Source organism: Typopeltis vanoorti, chromosome 8, assembly GCF_054136105.1.
Source record: "Typopeltis vanoorti isolate ZY-2024b chromosome 8, IOZ_Tvanoo_1.0, whole genome shotgun sequence".
Lineage (NCBI taxonomy): Eukaryota > Metazoa > Arthropoda > Arachnida > Uropygi > Thelyphonidae > Typopeltis > Typopeltis vanoorti.
Window position 1 is genome coordinate 66,791,986 of NC_143556.1, and position 18,516 is coordinate 66,810,501.

At 36.1% G+C, this 18,516-nt stretch overlaps 1 protein-coding gene across 12 annotated transcripts in view; it reads right to left on the bottom strand.

The window, feature by feature from the left end:
• Positions 1-18,516, bottom strand: part of LOC150104068 (USP6 N-terminal-like protein) — a 615,889-nt gene that overhangs the window by 87,825 nt on the left and 509,548 nt on the right. The gene's annotated exons all lie outside the window — the stretch shown is intronic.

Below are 18,516 nucleotides of genomic sequence, written 5' to 3' on the forward strand. Positions count from 1 at the left end.
CAACATTGGAATCCATGTCTTCAGCCATTTTGAGAACATCGCTGACGCAAAGAACATTTCTGCAAGACGCTTCACTGTGAATTGTTTAACTACCTCTTCCTTTTCTTCCTTTTTTCTCTTCTGCAACAGCTGTCCCTCCAGTTCAACCAATCCTTCGTTGGTCAACTCTTCGGGAGGGAAGGGGGTACTTTCTATGAGTTGAATTATGTTGTCATCATTCACTTAGAGATTCAGATTGTTTGCTAGGCTCACTATTACAAACTTCCAAAATCATGCACAAACATTTTTAACATCTTTTTCCATATGCCACTCATACATTGAGAGGTTACTTCATCCCAAGCCACAGCAATATTTTTAATAGCATGATAAATATTGAATGTTTTCCAGAATTGCATGAGAGTCTAGTCATTTCCTTCAGTAGTAGAAATGGCTGGTGAAAACATTCTCTGTAGATAATAAGCCTCAAACACTGCAAGAACTCCCTAATCCATTGGTTGGATCAATGAAGTAGCGTTTGGAGGGAGAAACATGATCTTGAACTTGGTGAAGATCACCGCTATAAGAAGTATAAGACAGATGACTTATACTTCTTATAGCATTATCTAGAATTGATAAAATTTTAAATTCAACATTTTCTTTCACACAATAACTATTTATTTTGCTTGCATAAAGTTGATTAAGGCATCCTCAAACAATTTTTGAGTCAACCATGACTTGTTATTGCTGCGATAATGAACTGGAAGTAATGTTTTTGAAGATTCGTGGATTCTCATTGTGCCATATCAGAAATGGTTTCAGTTTATATCAGTCACATTACCCATAACAGAATCATAATACAGGCATTAAGAGCTTTAAAATTAGGTATAGATTTTAGCTTTTTGTGGATGAATGTCTGCTCGGGCATTTTTTTTTTTTTTTTTTTCAGAAACAAGGACTTCTCATCCATATTAAATATTTACTGAGACAAATAATTTTATCCAATTTTTTCACAAACTCTTTGACAAGCACTTGCAGATTCCAATATATTTTCACATTATGCAGCACAAAATGCTGCTCTTGAATCTCATGAAACTACCAGAAGAAGAGTTGAATTCGTAGTCATAATCGGGTTCTGCTTTCTCCTTCAACATATTGAAGAGACAGTGCCTTAGCAGTTATGGTCACAGTGCTAAGGGGGGGGGGGGGCATGTGCCTTTGGTTCAGGTCCTCTATGCATGATGCAAGTAGCTTTTCCATATCACCGAGAGGAGCTTGCCTTTGCTTGGTCACTCTCGTCGATTTAACGGAAGCAGATCCTTTCACAGCCTCTATGATTTTATCCTTATTTTTTAAAATGGTTGTCACTGTAGAATGAGACCATTCGTAGTCATGTGTGATCATATTGACTGGCTTACCAGCTTTATAACTTGCAACTTCTTTTCAAGATCAATTGCTCGCCTCTTTTTCTGTGATTCTTCACTAGGTTTTTTGATTGGGCATGTAGGGGGGCCGTGTTGCACAAAATATCGCGAAATGTTTAACGATAAATACACAAGTAACCCATTTCTCATATACAAAATCTACAGAGGAACTGTTGAAGACATGTGATGACTGCCGAAGGAGGCTGCCACTGTGCATACTTTACCTTACGCTCGCATGCGTCTTGTTCGAAAGTGTAGCCAAAAATGTTATTTATTCTCTTATGGGATCACAGACGTATCCTCGAAAGGACGTAACTCGAACAGATGTAAGTTGAGGGATGACTGTATTTGATAAACTAAAAAAAAATTTTTTTTTGAAAACAATTTCATCAAAATGCTTTACATTTGTAAATAAATTTTAATTGATGATAATTCACACTATTCTTCTTCTTCCTATCGCGAATTTTAGGCAAAGTGGCCTGTTCTGGTCTCATGTCATCGCTTTCTTGGTCTTCCAATCTTTTTCTATTTATTTCATATCCATATGGTATTTTTGGCACTCTGCTACTGTCCATTTGATTTAGACGTAACCATTTTTGTTTATTTTTACTTATACAGTTAATCAGTTTTGCATTCAAGGATTGTAAAATTCCTTCCTTTCTTTTTTGTTTAATTCACACTATTTTTATTTTTTTATGTTGGGCCCATATAGGAGAGGTTGGCTGGTCAGCCTATAGTACGTTAGTACCGTATATGGTTAGTGGGTTGGGAAAGAAGAAACTTGTTTGCATTTGATTTAAAAGCCTGTATGTTGTATTCCTTGGGAAATACGCCAGGGGGAAGACTATTCCACAGTACCTCAGTAGCAGGGATGAAGGAGGAGGGAAAAAACTTGTTCTGTGGGTTTCAAGGTGTACTGTGAAAGGATGTTGGGCAGCAGCTGTACGTGTTTCGATGGGCTTGGTACAGCATGGGGGGGGTATTATTGATGCTGTTTCAGATGAACATTTCCCATGGAAATATTTCTAGAATATACAAGTTACAGAGACCAAGCATCTATGTGAAAGTGAGGAGAGCAAGTTGGTGAGAGATAATCTAATTGGTCTCCTTATTGAGTGAAGCATTTTGAGGGAGCTTTTAGGAGCCCCACTCCAAATGTGAGAGCAGTATTCAATAGCTGGGCGGATTTGTGATTTGTATAATGTTAACAGCTGTTTAGAGGTGAAGTAGCATCTTGAGCAAAAGAGAAAATCTAGTTTTTTGGAAGCTGAGATGCAATGGTTGTGATGCGTTTATGCCAGGAGAGTCTCGATGTCAGGGTAATTCCGAGAAGAGAAATCTCGTCTGGCAATTTGAGTGTTATCAAAAACAATGGTGGGGGAAAATGGTTCTTTTTTGTGAGAAATAACACAGAACTGGGCTTTACTAGCGTTGAAGTTGACAAGGTTATCTGAGCCCCATTGGAGTATGTCTGGAGATCAGAATTAAGAGCAGTGGTGGTGGTTGATGTTCTGTGGGTTGAAGTGAGTTGTTTAGAGTAGGGTTTGTCAAATGAGAGGGAGGAGTGTAACGTGCTGTCATCTGCAAAACTGTGTATTGGGTTAGAGGTCAACTGAAGTAGGTCATTGATATATAGAAGGAAGAGGGTCGATGAGAGAACTGAACCTTGTGGAACCCCCAACATTAGTTGGATGGTGAAAGGATAGGGAGCCATCTACCATCACACATAGTGTTCGTCCAGACAGGAAGCTGGCAATCCATCTGCAGAAGTCCTGAGACAGTCCAAATGATGGGAATTTGCTTAGTAAGCCTTTGCGCCAGACTCGGTAAAAGGCTTTAGAGATATCAAGTGCAACTACTTGGGATTCAGCAAATTTCTCCATGGCATTTGTCCAGCGATGGGTGATGTATGAGAGTAGATCTCCTGTTGATCGGTTTCGACAGAATCTGTACTGGTGGTCGCTTAATAGTTGGGTACCTTCGAGGTAGAGTAGTAGTTGAGAGTTTATGGTTTTCTCCATCACTTTAGATAGGAATGAAGTGAGTGAGATAGGGCAGTAGTTAGATGGTATTTAATTTTGCTCTATTTTATTGCACTCATAAACACAGACACACACATATATATTATTAAAAAATTTTAATGACTGATACCGAGAGATAAAGAGATGACATGGTATATTTGAAAAGATACTACTAGTTTCATTGAATTGATCAACATCTTCAGGTATCACAATCAAAGAAATATATAAAAAATTACAGACTTAAAATTGCATTAACAGAACAAGTACAAAAGACAGTAGCGTGTTTGAAAACAAAATGCGAGCTTGAGTTCCAAATAAACGTAGACTACTACGCACTGTCACTAGTGTGCCAATACTGAACAGTGGCAACGTGTGCATCAGAGTGAATCTTTCTCTTGAGCTCATCATAGCACACAGGGATGTTAGAAGTTTGAGTCCAGTTCACAATGTGTTGGCGGCCTTCGTCTGAGTTAACTGAAAAGAGAATGTGGCTAGAGAGAGCGCTGTCTCTAGTCCTGTTGTAGGAGATATCTCTATGGTGTTCTTCCAAATGTAGAAGGATGGATTTAGCAGTCTGGCCATAGTATGGCTTTCCACAATCACATAAAATCCTATACACTCCTGGAAACTGAGTTGGAAGATGTTTCTCTTTAGGTTTACTAAATATTATAATATATATATATTTTTTTTAAAACATAGAATTAATGACTTAAAAAAACGAGATAACTTATAAAGATTTTAATGAGAATAATACAACTAGTTTTGGCTTATAAAAGCCTTCCTCAGGTATTCATAAAGGAAAAGAATAGTAATAAACATTGAAGTATCTAAAAAAACTGGAAATAACAGGCAAAAATTGCCATACATAATTGATACATAAAAAACGTTTTATTTATTTATATATATATATACAGGGTGCTTCAAAAGGGTGTATACAACTTTGCAGGAAAACAGAGAATAATTCAGAAGACATACAAATGCTGAGCGAGTGTCATAATGTAGTGAAACATCGATTTTTGGTCATGTAACTTAATTATCAAATCATAACTAAATGATGTGATATGTCACACCATTTGAAAATGGTGACTTTCAATGGCACAGAGCGAGCATGTTGTGTGTTTTAGTTTAAGAAAACAAAATCCAAAGTGCCACAAGTTCAAAGGAATTTCTGCATGCAATACGGCAAAGAACCTCCTAGTAGGCACATGTGGCACAAGAATTTTGTGGAAACAGCCTGTTCTATGCATCATCCAAAATCAATGGGAAGGCTGCATGCAGCCAATGCTTGTTGTGGAAGAAGTTTGGGAAAGTTTCCAGAAGCTTTGAAAAGCCAACCAGATGGGCATCCTGTCAAATTGGAATTCCACATGTGAATATGTGGCGTGTTTTATGACAGCGTCTACATTTAATGCCCTATAAATTTACTCTCGTACAACATTTGAAGAAAGATGATAAGCCAGAATTTCTGTATGGAAACGATCAGCAGGATAGAACAAAATGAGTACTTTGTGGACAATCATTTTCAGTGATGAGTGTACTTTCACATAAGTAGGCAAGTAAACACTCACAACTGCAGAATTTGGGGAAGCAAAAATCCACACGGCATCATAAAATATGTTTGTGGCTCCCTAAAGGCTAATGTTTTTTGCCCCATAAGCAAGAAGAAAATATATGAACCCTTTTTTTTTTTTTTTTTTTTTTTTTTTTGGAGTCTACCATTACTGGTGGTGTGTATCTGGACATGCTACAAGTGTTAAATTGTGAATGAAGAATTTTATGATTATTAATACTTCATTCATGATTTAATATAAATTGCATATCCTGAGCTAATTTTACTCCTAAGTAAATTCTAAATTAAATACTTACTGTTATTTTTTTTATTGAAATAATAATTGTAATTTTTTTAATTATTTATTCTGTATAAACTCATTATATAATTTGTAAATGTATCCTAAGTGGACTGTAATATGTGCATTTTATTTATTGTAAATGAAAATGAAAGTAAATTTAAGAAATTCTGCTAATGAGATTTCATTGGTCATGTCAAGGAAACAGAGTTAATTTTAGATAGCACGCGCGTGGAGTGTGAGCTATGGTATTCGAAGGGAGAAGGAGTTGATATGAGCTGAACTGGCTAGAACTGGATTTTGGCGGGAAGAATGAAGGTATTTTATTAGAAAACGAAAGAAAACAGGGGAGAAGCATTCAGGACAGCAGGGAGAAAAGTAATGGGTGGCAGCAAAGGGATTTTGATATGCTGTAAATAGATTAGGAAGGAACCGGGAAATTAATAGGCAATTAGGAATATTTATATGGAATTCTAAAATTACAACGAATTCCAATTGTTTTGAGGAAGAATAGTGCAAGGCTGAATTTAATGCATAGAAGAAAACAAGGAATAAGTAGATTATCTAAAGCAAGTGCGTCAAGACTTGTGAAGCTCTATGTTTAATATTTCAGTTATGTAGTGAAGATTCCTTTTGAATAGTGTTACTTCAAAGTGATAGTTAACTTCAGTTTTAAGTGTGCATATAGTGAATCCGATGTGCAAAGGATGTAACCCAGTAAGAGCAGTCCATTTTTTTCATATTTCAGCGTGAAGAAATAAGAGTTAGCTCCGCCTGATATATCCTAACATTAACTGCGGTATTCTACTAAAATCAGCCAAAGTATGGAGCTTTAAGGTGTTTACCCCTTGAAGTGATAGCTGCCTCGTAATTGAATTAAGTGTTTGTTGACTAAGAGAGAATTAGAGGGTTCTACTATAACAGTATTTACTGTCAAGATTCTGTAACATTGAACTGTGTGAACCATTTTAATTATTCGGAAGAATGTAGAATTGACAGCTGGATGTCTGATGCCTAATGTTTTATGTTTGTTATGAATACCTGAACTAAGTTGATTTGCATTATCTTGTTTTCAAAGTTATACTTAATGTACATGTTATATAACCCTGCATTAAATGTTTTGCTTTATTGATTCTAATTTGGTATTTGCCTGATTCTCCTTCATTGCACCACTCATAAAAAATATCGGACCTTGCAGAAGTCTTATATGATAATATTAACCTCGGCCTGTATAAAGTGAGATTGAAAAAGTTAATTGATGATTGATTCCTCTATATTATATAGTTATATAGACTAGCCTGAATATAGGGTGGCACAGGATAATATAAATTTCTCTATATTCAGATCAGTATCATTCAGCATCTAACAAATAAAAACGGATAATTTAAATAAGAATAACGTTCCAACAAGATGGTGGATTCAAAGCCAGGATGTACAACACAAGGGTACCTAATACCACAATTAGATGACGATGACCACGATGGATGCTTACATTTTCAGCAAGATGGAGCACCTTTTCATTACCTGACACATTACCTTGATGCCCACTTCCCAGGTAGATGGGCACCTGTAGCATGGTCACTGTGTTCCCCCGACCTTACACTTTTAGATTTTTTTCTTATGGGGGCTTTATGAATGATCAAGTGTTTGTACTACTATGACCAGTATGAATGAGATGCATTCCAGAATCACTGCCTCTACTGCTGAAGTTGCTCTAGTTGCATGTGGCAGGAAATTTATTACACAATGGGATGTCTGCTGAATTACTAGAGGCAGTCATATCAAACTTTAACTGTCTGTGTTGAAACTTCATTTGCATGGTAATAAAAATTGTTCATCTATCACTTTATCTCCTATTGCTATTCAAAGTTATACCCCGGTTTTGAAACACCCTGTATATATTTATATAAATATGTATATATATGATCCTTAGTGATTATACTGGTATCAATCTCAATTACATATGATTACATCAGTATATTTATTGGAATGTAACTGAGTAGAATAAAATATGTTTTTATATTTCATTTAACAAAAATGAATTCAAAAAAGAGCTAATCATTTTAGTTACATTTTGTATGTACATTTATATTATTATTATTTATATTATATTATTTTATATGTACATTTAGTTATATTTTACATTTAATGGTATTGAGTGTCAAGGGTACAGTATTTTGAGGAAGGATAGAGATGATAGGAGAGGAGGGTGTGTGTTGCTAATGATATCAGATGACCTGAATCCAGTTAGAGTTGAGTCCTATGATTGAAGTAGTACAACTAACAATATTTCATGGAGCACTGAGTTTGAAGCCATCTGGTGTGAGGTGGAATCTAACAAGACAAATTACATAGTCGGGTGTTGTTACAGACCTGGTGGATCAGTTGCTAGTGATGAAGAAATGTATTACCAAATAGAAAAGATCAGCATGAAAATTGGATAATGCCCCTGGACATCCTCAAAACCTTGCTGAAGTAAGAACACCATTGGATGTCAAGGTTGTTTACTTGCCCCCAAACACAACATCGCTTTTGCAACTGATGGATCAGGGGATTATATCAATCTTCAAAGCCTATTACCTCCGTATAACATTTATGGAAATGGTAAGAGTCTTGGACACTTAAGGAAAAATTATTAAAGACTATTGGCGGTCATTCCATATCTTGAAAGGCATTAACAACATCAAGGCAGCTTGGAACCAAGTGTCAGCAAAGTATTTAAAAGGAGAATGGCAAAAACTTCTTCCAGCAGTTATGCACGACGTCGAGGAATTAGAGCAAGAGGAGAATGTTATTGAAGACGTTACCAAGCTTGCGCGAGGGGTGGGATTGGACAATGTTACAGCTAAAGATGTCACAGATAAACCGCTTTCCAATGAAGACTTAAAAGAATTAGCCAAACAATTAAGTCAACATCCAAAGGAGGAGAAAGAAGACGAAGAAGGTCCTCTGAGAGATATAAAAACGGCTGCTTTTACAGCTTATCCTTGCAAGCATAGAGACATTGACTGATGAACTCTGTCAAATGGACCACGATTAGAAACGGAGTGCGAATGTAAAAAGGACTGTAATCGCATCTATTCGACCTTACAATGATCTTCTTAAAGGAAGAAAAAGAAAATCTAGGCAGTTAACACCAGATACTTTTTTTCAAAAAAAAAATGCAGGTGATCCGAAACCAGGAACTTCAACATAGAAATGTATAATTTCTTTTCGAAGTTTTTTGTTATTAATAATTTTATTTTAACAAACATATATGTATGTATTATCAAAGCTTTAAATATAATAATTACACATACTTCATGTGCATATTTTTTGACTGCTCGGAACATAACTTTGTACCTCCCATTAAAATTGGGTTTTGTTTTACGCCGATTCAGTTTACGCCCGTTTTTTTCAGGAACAGAAGTGAGGCATAAACGAGGGCTGCCTGCATTTACATTTTCCAACAAATGAATGTTGAGGTGATTAAATTTGTACTGCTAATATCTTCACAAACTCTTCAATAAACTTAAATATCTAGAAATGTTGAAACCATATCAAGCAGTGACTTCCAACATTTTAACATCCTTTTTTCTACTGTCAATTTGGGTTTTTCATCCCACGTACATACAGGCAAATTGGCTATTAGAACACAAGAAATTTACAGACAAAATAATACTGCTGGTAGGGATGGGTAGTAAATTGGCAATGATGGTAATAGTGTCATTGTGTGTGTAGTTGGAGAATAAAAATAGTAGGGAAGATGGTGAGATGTGTGTAGCAGAGTAGATTCGAGTGCCCTTCTGCAATGAGTCCTTGAACTCCTTGGAGATGGCATGTAATAATAATAAATAAAAAAAATAATAAATAAATAATAAGACTACTGATACAGTTACAGTCTTAAAATACCTAACTACATAATGAATATTTTTACTTAAATCATGAGAGCTAGATAATTCAAATTTGTCAATTTTGAATTCTTGTACTTCAATGTCTGAGAAATCACCTTCTTGACAAAGGTATCACCAAAATTATTCTCAAAGCCTTTGTTTTCATTTTCATCAAAAGTGCCTTTTTTCTGATAAAGAACTACAAACACCTAAATGCACTGTACGATTAAGGCATAAGTGATACAAAACTGGTAATTCATTAACCATAACTGACTATGATGCTAGTATAGTCACTAGATGACCCAACAATATGCTTCTCAACATTTATATTGAAAGTGCTCAAATTTGACTATTTCTACCAGTTGAGATACTGAACACAAATTATAAATTCAAATCAAGAGTGTAAATTTCATACTCATGAAAGCATGGAATGATACTATCATCTCTATCTTTTTCTTCTTCTTGTAAAAATTGTGAATCAACCATATAACATCTCTATCAGCCTTAGGAAGTTTATAACCTGAATTTGTTATGCCTTCTTCAATATAACTTGATTTTTGTGAGAACTGTTAGTGATACATTATTAACAGCAGCCAGTTCAACAACAATTTGCTCTAATTTTTTTTTCTTTTTCCTCACTAAATAGCTGCCAATAGTTTTGATTCTTTTAGATGCACTGCTTTCTTGCATTTCAATATCATTCTGCAGAGTAATGCCATGTTAACTTATTAAGTGTTGCATCATTAAAGCATTTCATCTTTATTTCATATGTTTATTGAACATTTAATGCATTGAGCTTATGAGTTTTCTACTCATAAGCTCAATGTTATCATGTTATCCTTATTTTGCAAGTTAAACAAGTTTTTAGTTCAGCTCAAAATGACTATCATATATTTCCCCTCAAAACTTCCATATTTCTATGTTGTTGCACCATGCATCTTCCAAATCGTCCTCTTCTATTGCTTATCCTATACCCAGCAATCAATTATTATTATTATTATTTTTTTTTTTTGAATGTTGAGCCCATACACAAGAGTTGGTTAATCAACCTATAGTACATTAGTACGGTGCATGGGTAAGGAGTTGGGAAAGGAGAAACTTATTTATATTTGATTTAAAAGCCTGTAAATTGTATTCCTCAGAAAACACATAAGGGGAAATTTTTATTGTACAATGAAACCTGTGGAGGATTCATGACTAAACAAACACAAGTAACCACGGTGATAAGTTTTAAGTTTTAATAAGTAAATATTCCATCCTAAGTATCATAGTACATTGCCAGTACAGTTAATTCAAACAATACTAGGAATAACATACAGCTAGGGTGCACGATTACAATGGAATCCCAATATGCATATAGTAGCATGTTATAGAATTAAATTAAAATATATCTGGAGAAAAAATAGATTACATTAAAATAAGATAACATATATAAAAATTATTTTACACAATTTTGTATGACAATTTCCCATACTTTAGGGATAGCAAGAACGTCATTACAGTTCAGATTTGGTCTGTGGCATACGGCTTCAGCACTTTCTTTATATAAATCTTCATGTTTATATAAAGATCTATGTAGAAGTTTGGTATTTCTCCAAAGGATCTTATGGTTTGAGTTTTCAACTCCGTGTTGTGCGACTTGCAGTAAGCCATTCCTTAGGCAGTAAGGAATGGCTTGCTTTCTGATAGATTTTATAAGCACCTGGTGATTTGATAACTTCCTTTAGTAAACGTTGGAATGAGTTTATCGCATCTGCACTTTTTTTAAAAAGAGATTCTGGCACATGGCTTACTCTGTTTCAATTGAGGTTTGCCTAGTAAGTCAGTCTTCTGTGCTGTCAGTTCTCCATGAAGGAATAAGACTTTACTATACAAAGAAGTAATGTTTAGTCATAAATACTCCACAGGTTGTACAATAAAGTCTTATTCCTTCATGAGTAACTGACGAGTTTCTAAACATGAATTAGCACCAAATAATTTAAAAATTACAGAATTAGAAGTGGAATTGTCAAATACGTTAAATCAAGAATTGCTACGATTGATTATTAATGTCTCAAAAAATTTGGGGATCAAAGCATTTGATAAAAGTAATATTAATCTACATAAAAAATACCTCATCATCATCATCATCATCATCAAATTCCTGCCATGTACCCTCAAGGGGTGTACAGGATATGACAGTACTACATGAAAAAATTACATCATTACTAACTTCCTATCTACAATTTTCCTCCAAATCAGTCTGTTACTTGTCAAGACTCCAACATTATCAGATCTTATATTTCTATCGTCTAAGGCACTTTGTACCGTATCAATCCACCTATATCTTGGTCTTCCTCTGGGTCGTTTTCCTGCCAACCTGGCAGAGAACACTTGTTTTGCTAATCTTTCCTCTCCCATTCTATTTAAGTGACCATACCATCTGAGATTAGCTCTGCTAACGCATTCCTGGATGCTGACAATGTCAAGTTCTTTCCTAATATCCTCATTTTTAATATGATATTGCCATTGATGCCATCTGTTCACGCCTCTAATCTTTCTCAGGACTCTCATATCTGCGGTTTCTAGTCTTTGGTCAAGTGTTTTACTTCTGACCCAGCTCTCAGATCCATAAGTTAAAATTGGTTTGAACACAGTCTTGTATACAGCTAATTTAGTGTTCCGACTAATTTCTTTCTTATTCCATATGAATTTATTCAATTGACTTCCCACGATACCAGCTTTGCTGATTCTGTTGTCTATTTCTATATTTAGTTTACCATCTTCAGTAAAAATTGTGCCTAAGTAGCTGAAATGTTTTACTTGTTCCACAGGTTCTCCATTCACAACACAGTTGACATTTTCAATGATTCTTCCTATTTTCATTGTCTTTGTCTTTTTATTGCTGACCTTCATACCATATCTATTACAACAGCTATTCAATTTAGTCAGAGAATCTTGCAGACTTGTAGCAGATTTATTTAGAAGTATAACATCATCCGCATAAAGCAAAGAGCTGACATTAACATCTCCAATTTTGATATCATAAAATATCAAATATCAAAAAAAATATCATAAAAAATACCTTACTTTGTTAAATCGATCTAAGAAAAATACCAACTTATTTAGCCGTCCACTAACAGAAGATGAATTAAATGTTCTAGCAAGAGGTCATAAGTTTGCCATTTCACCTAAATGCATTCCATATTTAGATTTTATACACAACATTGAAAGAAACATTGCCATCTTTCCAATATTGAAGCCAACAGACTTCGTTTCAAAATAGCCAAAATAATCTATGATGCCAAACCTTCGGACTTGAATATCCCACAGTCAGAATTGAAAGCTCATACCTCCTTAAAACGTAACAGAAACATAATCATCACCAGAGTTGACAAGGGAAATACCATTGTTGTTCAAGATACCAATTCATATGACCGAAAAATGAATTTACTACTCCGAGATATGCCAAATATGCCAAACTTGATTATGATCTTACAAAAAGACAGCTCAAGAAACTCAACAAGTTACTTGATGAAACTACTTCCTTAGATGAAGAAACAATAAAAAACTCAGGACACACCATGCTAGGCCTCCTAGAATATATGGTTTTACCTAAACTTCACAAGAATAACGTTCCACTCAGACCCATCGTGGATTCTATTAGCAGCCTGGCTTAAAAATTATCAAGATTTTTTTATCTAACCTTCTTCATCCTCTCACAGGCTACTCAGCCTCATCGATTAAAAATTCAACACACAAAAATAAAAGACATTCAACTGTTGGAAACTGACATGCTAATTAGCTTCGATACTGCCTCCCTCTTCACTAATATTCCCCATAAGGAAATGATAGACTTGTGAACTCAAAAATTTCCATTCAAATTTGCTGAATTATTCTAATTTGTAATTACGTCTGGAAGAGAAAATTTACAAGCAAGAGGAAGGAATAGCAATGAGGCCTCCCTTATCACCAAACTTAGCCAACCTGTTTCTAGAACACATCGAAGAAAAAATTTTCACATTTAAACCTAAACCAAAAATTTGGCTACGATACGTTCATGATGTCTTTGCTATCTGGGGTCATTCTGAACAAGAACTACACCTGTTTCTAGATAAAATAAACCTTCTTCATCCTCGCATCAAATTCACTCTAGAAAAAGAATTTTCACAGGGTAACTATCTCCTTTCTGGATTTATACACATCCAAAGAAAAGAAGATGGTTCCATCTCCACTTCTGTCTACAGCAAGCCGACATTTTCAGGTCGCTTCACAATTCTTCTGCTCATCATCCATCTCAAAAATTTAGCATCATTAAATAGTAACCAAAGCGCACAGATTCTGCTCCTCTGAAGAATCTCTAAACTAAGAATTGGAAAAAATCAAAAATACAGCCATACAAAATGGATACAATCCTAAAAGAACTCAAAAAATCATCAGTCACTTCCGCACACATCAACCTAGACAAGAATAAGCCTGTAGGATTCCCATACCTTATGTCAAAGGCATCTCCAAACGTCTTTCAAAAATTATGAAGAAATACAAACTTGCTGCTACCCACAAACCAATCAACCAGATCTATAAATTGTTACCTTCTCCTAAAGACAAAGTCTCACCTCTGATGCTACCTGGCATGTACGAGGTTCCATGCTCCTGTAAATTGTCTTACTATGGACAGACAGGTAGATCTGTTCATAAACGCATTTCGAAACATCAAGACCATACCCATCTTATCAAACTGTAGAAATCTTGCATTGCACAATCACGGAGTTGAAACCCCAAACCATAAGATCCATCGAAGAAAGACCAAACTTCTACATAGATCTTTATATAAACATGAACGTTTATATAAAGAAAGTGCTGAAGCCCTACGTCACACACCAAATCTGAACTGTAATGACATTCTTGATATCCCTCAAGTATGGGAAATTGTCATACGAAATTATGTAAAATAATTTTTATATATGTTATCTTATTTTAATGTAATATATTTTTTCTCCAGATATATTTTAATTTAATTCTATAACAAGCTACTGCATGCATATTGGGATTCCATTGTAATCATGTGCCCTAACTGTATGTTATTCCTAGTATTGTTTGAATTAACTGTACTGACGATGTACTATGATACTTAGGATGAAATATTTACTTATTAAAAGTTATTACTGTGGTTGCGTGTGTTTGTTTAAACATAAGGGGAAAGACTATTCCACAATACAGCAGTAGCAGAGATGAAAGGGAGGAAAAGAAACTTGTCCTGTGGGTTTCAAGGTGTACTGTGAAGGGATGTTGGGTGGTAGCTGCATGTGTTCCAATGGACTTGGTACTGAGTGGGCGAATTATTGATACTATTTCAGATGAACATTTGTCATGGAAATATTTATAGAATACATATATTGCAGAAACCAAACAACTGTGCAAAAGTAGGAGGAGTGAGTTGGCAAGAGATATCAATCTAAATAACCCATCTCATATGTTCTCCTCTGTATTGAGTCAAGCATTTTGAGAGGGCTCTTAGGTGCCCCCCCCCTCCACTCCAAATGTGAGAGCAATATTCAATAGCTGGGCAGATTTGTATAAGGTTAACAGCTGTTCAGAGGTGAAGCAATATCTTGAGCGAAAGAGAAATCCTAGTTTTTTAGAAGCTGAGGAGGCAATGGCTGTGATGTGTTTAGGCCAGGAGAGGCTTAATACTGGGACAAAATGGTTCTTTTTTTTTTTTTTTTTGTGAGAAATAAACCAGAACTAGATTTTGTTAGCACTGAAATTAACAAGGTTGTCTAAATTCCATTAGAGAATGGCTCAGAAATCAGAACTGAGGGCAGTTATGGTTGATGTTCTGCAGGTTGAGATGATTTGTGTAAAGTATGGTTTATCAAATGATGGGAGTTTGTTTAGCAGGCTTTTATGCCAGACCTCGTCAAAAGCTTTGGAGATATCAAGTGCAACCACTTGAAATTCACCAAACTTCTCCATGGCATTTGTCCAGAGATGAGCGATATATGTGAGTAGATCTCCTGTTGATTGGAAGCAACAGAATCCATACTGGTGATCGTTTATTAGCTGGGTACCTTTGAGGTATTGTATAAGTTGGGAATTGTTTGTTCTTTCCATTACTTTATAGGAATGAGGTGAGTGAGATAGGATGGTAGTTTGATGACAGCGATTTGTCAACCCTTCTTGGAATGGGTTGAACATAGGCCAATTCACAGTCTGTGGGATAGATACCACTGGAGTAAGAGAGAGTATATACAGGTGACAATTGGAGGAATGCCATAAAGGCCAGGAGACTTTTTTATGTCTAATTAAACAATATTTTCCTGATCACTTTCTGGCAAAAGGATATAGGGGACATTGTATACTGGGCATCTGGAATGATTTGGAGGCATTTACCATAGTCAGTTATGTGTCACTTCACACTTTGCATTGGGAGCAAAGTGTGAAGCGAGATTGGCTTTTTCTGTCAGTGATGATGCAACGGAACCATTTGAGGATGATGGGGTGGAATATGTTGGGCAAAAGTTGCAATCAATTGTTTTGGCAAGACAAAGAGGCTCAGTTACCATTTGGTTTGCGATTGTTTAGTGTGTGATTGTTTTCAACTGTGTGAAAACTTCCTTATACCACCTCTCTTTCTGACTCTCCTTTCTTGAAATCTTAATACTAGACTCAAGAATTCCATTTTTATTACTAGTAATCATTTTCAACAATGTGTATGATTGTCTGGGCTTGTGCAATTGCAACTTTGGTATCTTTAAGGTTAATCACATGACTCGAGGGTGGAGAACTCAAAAGATCGCAGGGCTTAATGAAGACAAGACGGAACAACTAAAAGAATATAAAATCAGATATGACGAGGATCCTTTTACTGTAGACACAATTGAGGCAGGTGAAAAACTGATGGACAAACTCACTGATGGTAGAAAGACGAGATGGAATGAAGCTACTTCAGGATTTGGATATGAAACAGAACTGCAAACGAGCATGGAAACTGATGAAGAATTTAAGCAACGACCCAACTAAAACTGAAGTTTACGTAACAGAGGTCACGCCAAACCAGATTGCTCACCAGCTATTATTGAATGGCAGGATAGACAAGAAGATATCAAAAACCAATCTTACATGCATTAAAGAAGCTGAGACTAATTTATTAGCCTCTCCGTTCTCCAAAGAAGAACTAAGAAAAGCTATGTGTCACCTGAAAGAGAATAGAGCTGCTGGCCTGGACGACATTTGGACAGAACGGATAAAGCATTTTGGTCCGGTAACCATCCATGGCTGGTGAAATTGATGAATAAGTGCATAGAATCCGTACAGTTGCCCAAATTATGGAGGAAAGCTCAAGCTTTATTTAAACCAGGAAAGGAACCCACAGAGTCGAAGAATTTTCGTCCTGTTTCTCTCCTCTGCTAATGTATAAAACTTTTGAGCGAATGATTCTGGAAAGAATAGCAGCCAATATTGACGAGAAACTTATACCCGAGAAAGCCGGTTTCCGTCCCGGAAAGTCCTGCTGTGGCCAAATTCTGAATCTCACGAAGCACATTGAAGATGGCTATGAGAAGCTTGTGACTAGAGCAGCTTTTATTGATCTTTCAGCGGTATATGATACTGTTAATCACAAGAAACTATTGGTCAAGCTGTACCAAACAACAAACGATTTTCACCTCATGAATGTAGTTAAAACCATGCTCCAGAATCAACGATTTTACGTAACTTTGCAAGGAAAGAAGAACAGATGGAGAAACCAGAAGAATGGTTTACCTCAAGGTAGTGTATTAGCTCCGATGCTCTACAATATTTATACTAACAATCAGCCACCCACCCACAAGCAAGGAGGTTTATCTATGACAATGACACAGCTATATGCAGTCAGGCAAAGAGTTTTGAAGAAGTTGAGAAGAGGTTGACAGAAGCCTTAGAAATACTCTCCACACTTACTATGAGACCAATTGCCTGAAGCCTAACCCAAAAAAGACCCAGATTTGCACTTTCCATCTGCACAATAGGGAAGCAAAAAGGCGGTTAAACATTGTCTGGAGAGGAAAATGCCTCTAACACTGCAGCAACCCCAAATATCTTGGAGTTAAGCTGGTCATATAAGATGCATTGCCAGGAACTAAAAGGAAAAATCTATGCAAGAAATAACATCATAAGAAAAATGACCGGCACGACATGGGGAGCTCAACCAAAGGCACTTCGTTCGACGGCTTCAGCATTATGTTTTGCTGAGGGGAAGTATGCTGCCCCAGTGTGGGAAGCATCCGCTCATGCGAAACACGTGGATGTGGCTTTAAATGATAACTGGATGCCTAAGACCAACCCTAGTCAACAAGCTGTATCCCTTAGCAGGCATAAGACGTCAAGTGGCTGGTGAGATGGAGAGAAAAAAGCAGATAACGGACGAAAGACACCCAACGTATGGCCATATCATCATGGCCTCTCGAATCAAATCGAGACGTAGTTTTATGCAAAGAACAAAACCATTGATCCATAAACCTGAGGAGCGACACATTGTTCTATGGAAGGAATCGGTTCAACTTCAAGAAGTCCCCATAATTAAGGAAGAGTTAACCAATGGATATCACCTACCCTACAGCACCTGGAAGACTTTGAACCAACTTAGAGTGGGAGTGTCCAAATGCAGAAGTAATCTGATGAAATGGGGTTATGATGACAGCTGTGATGTCTAAACTGACGAACATCTTTTATGTTGCCTAAATCTAACAGATGTGTGCTCCACGGATGACATTCTGATGGTCAATGACAAGGCGATACAAGCAGCTGTTTTTTGGAGGGAGAGGATATGACTGGTGTTCCGGACTCGGAAAGTAAAATAAGTATCACATGACAAAATATCCATTCCATTACGTATATGTTCAAATTGCAAACATTTAGGAAGAAAATAAAGTTCAATCCAGTTGAATTTGATTTCCTTCTTCCTCTTCTTCTCTATGAAGGTCAGATGTTAATAATAATAATTTACCTAACATAGCCACAAACAATGCTGCTTATATTTACAGGTCAATTAAAAATTATTTCCAAGATTTCTCAACTATTTGTCTTAAAGTAAAAATCTGATCCTGACAGCCTCTATTTGGTGTGAATCCAGCTCGTTCTTCACCAAGCTTCTCTTCTACAATTTTTCTTAGCTGTTTCTCAAGTATACTTTCATAAATCTTACCAGTAGGGAAATATCTCTGTAATTCTCACATTCAGTTTTATTTCCCGTTTTATAAATGGGCACTGTCACAGCTCTGCTACAATCATCAGCAATTTGACCCTCTGACCAGGCCTTCTAAATTATGCAATGCAGCCACTGTAAGACTTTTATACCTCCATACTTGAGCATTTCTGGTCGAATATCATCTACTCCTGCTGCATTTTAGATTTTTGA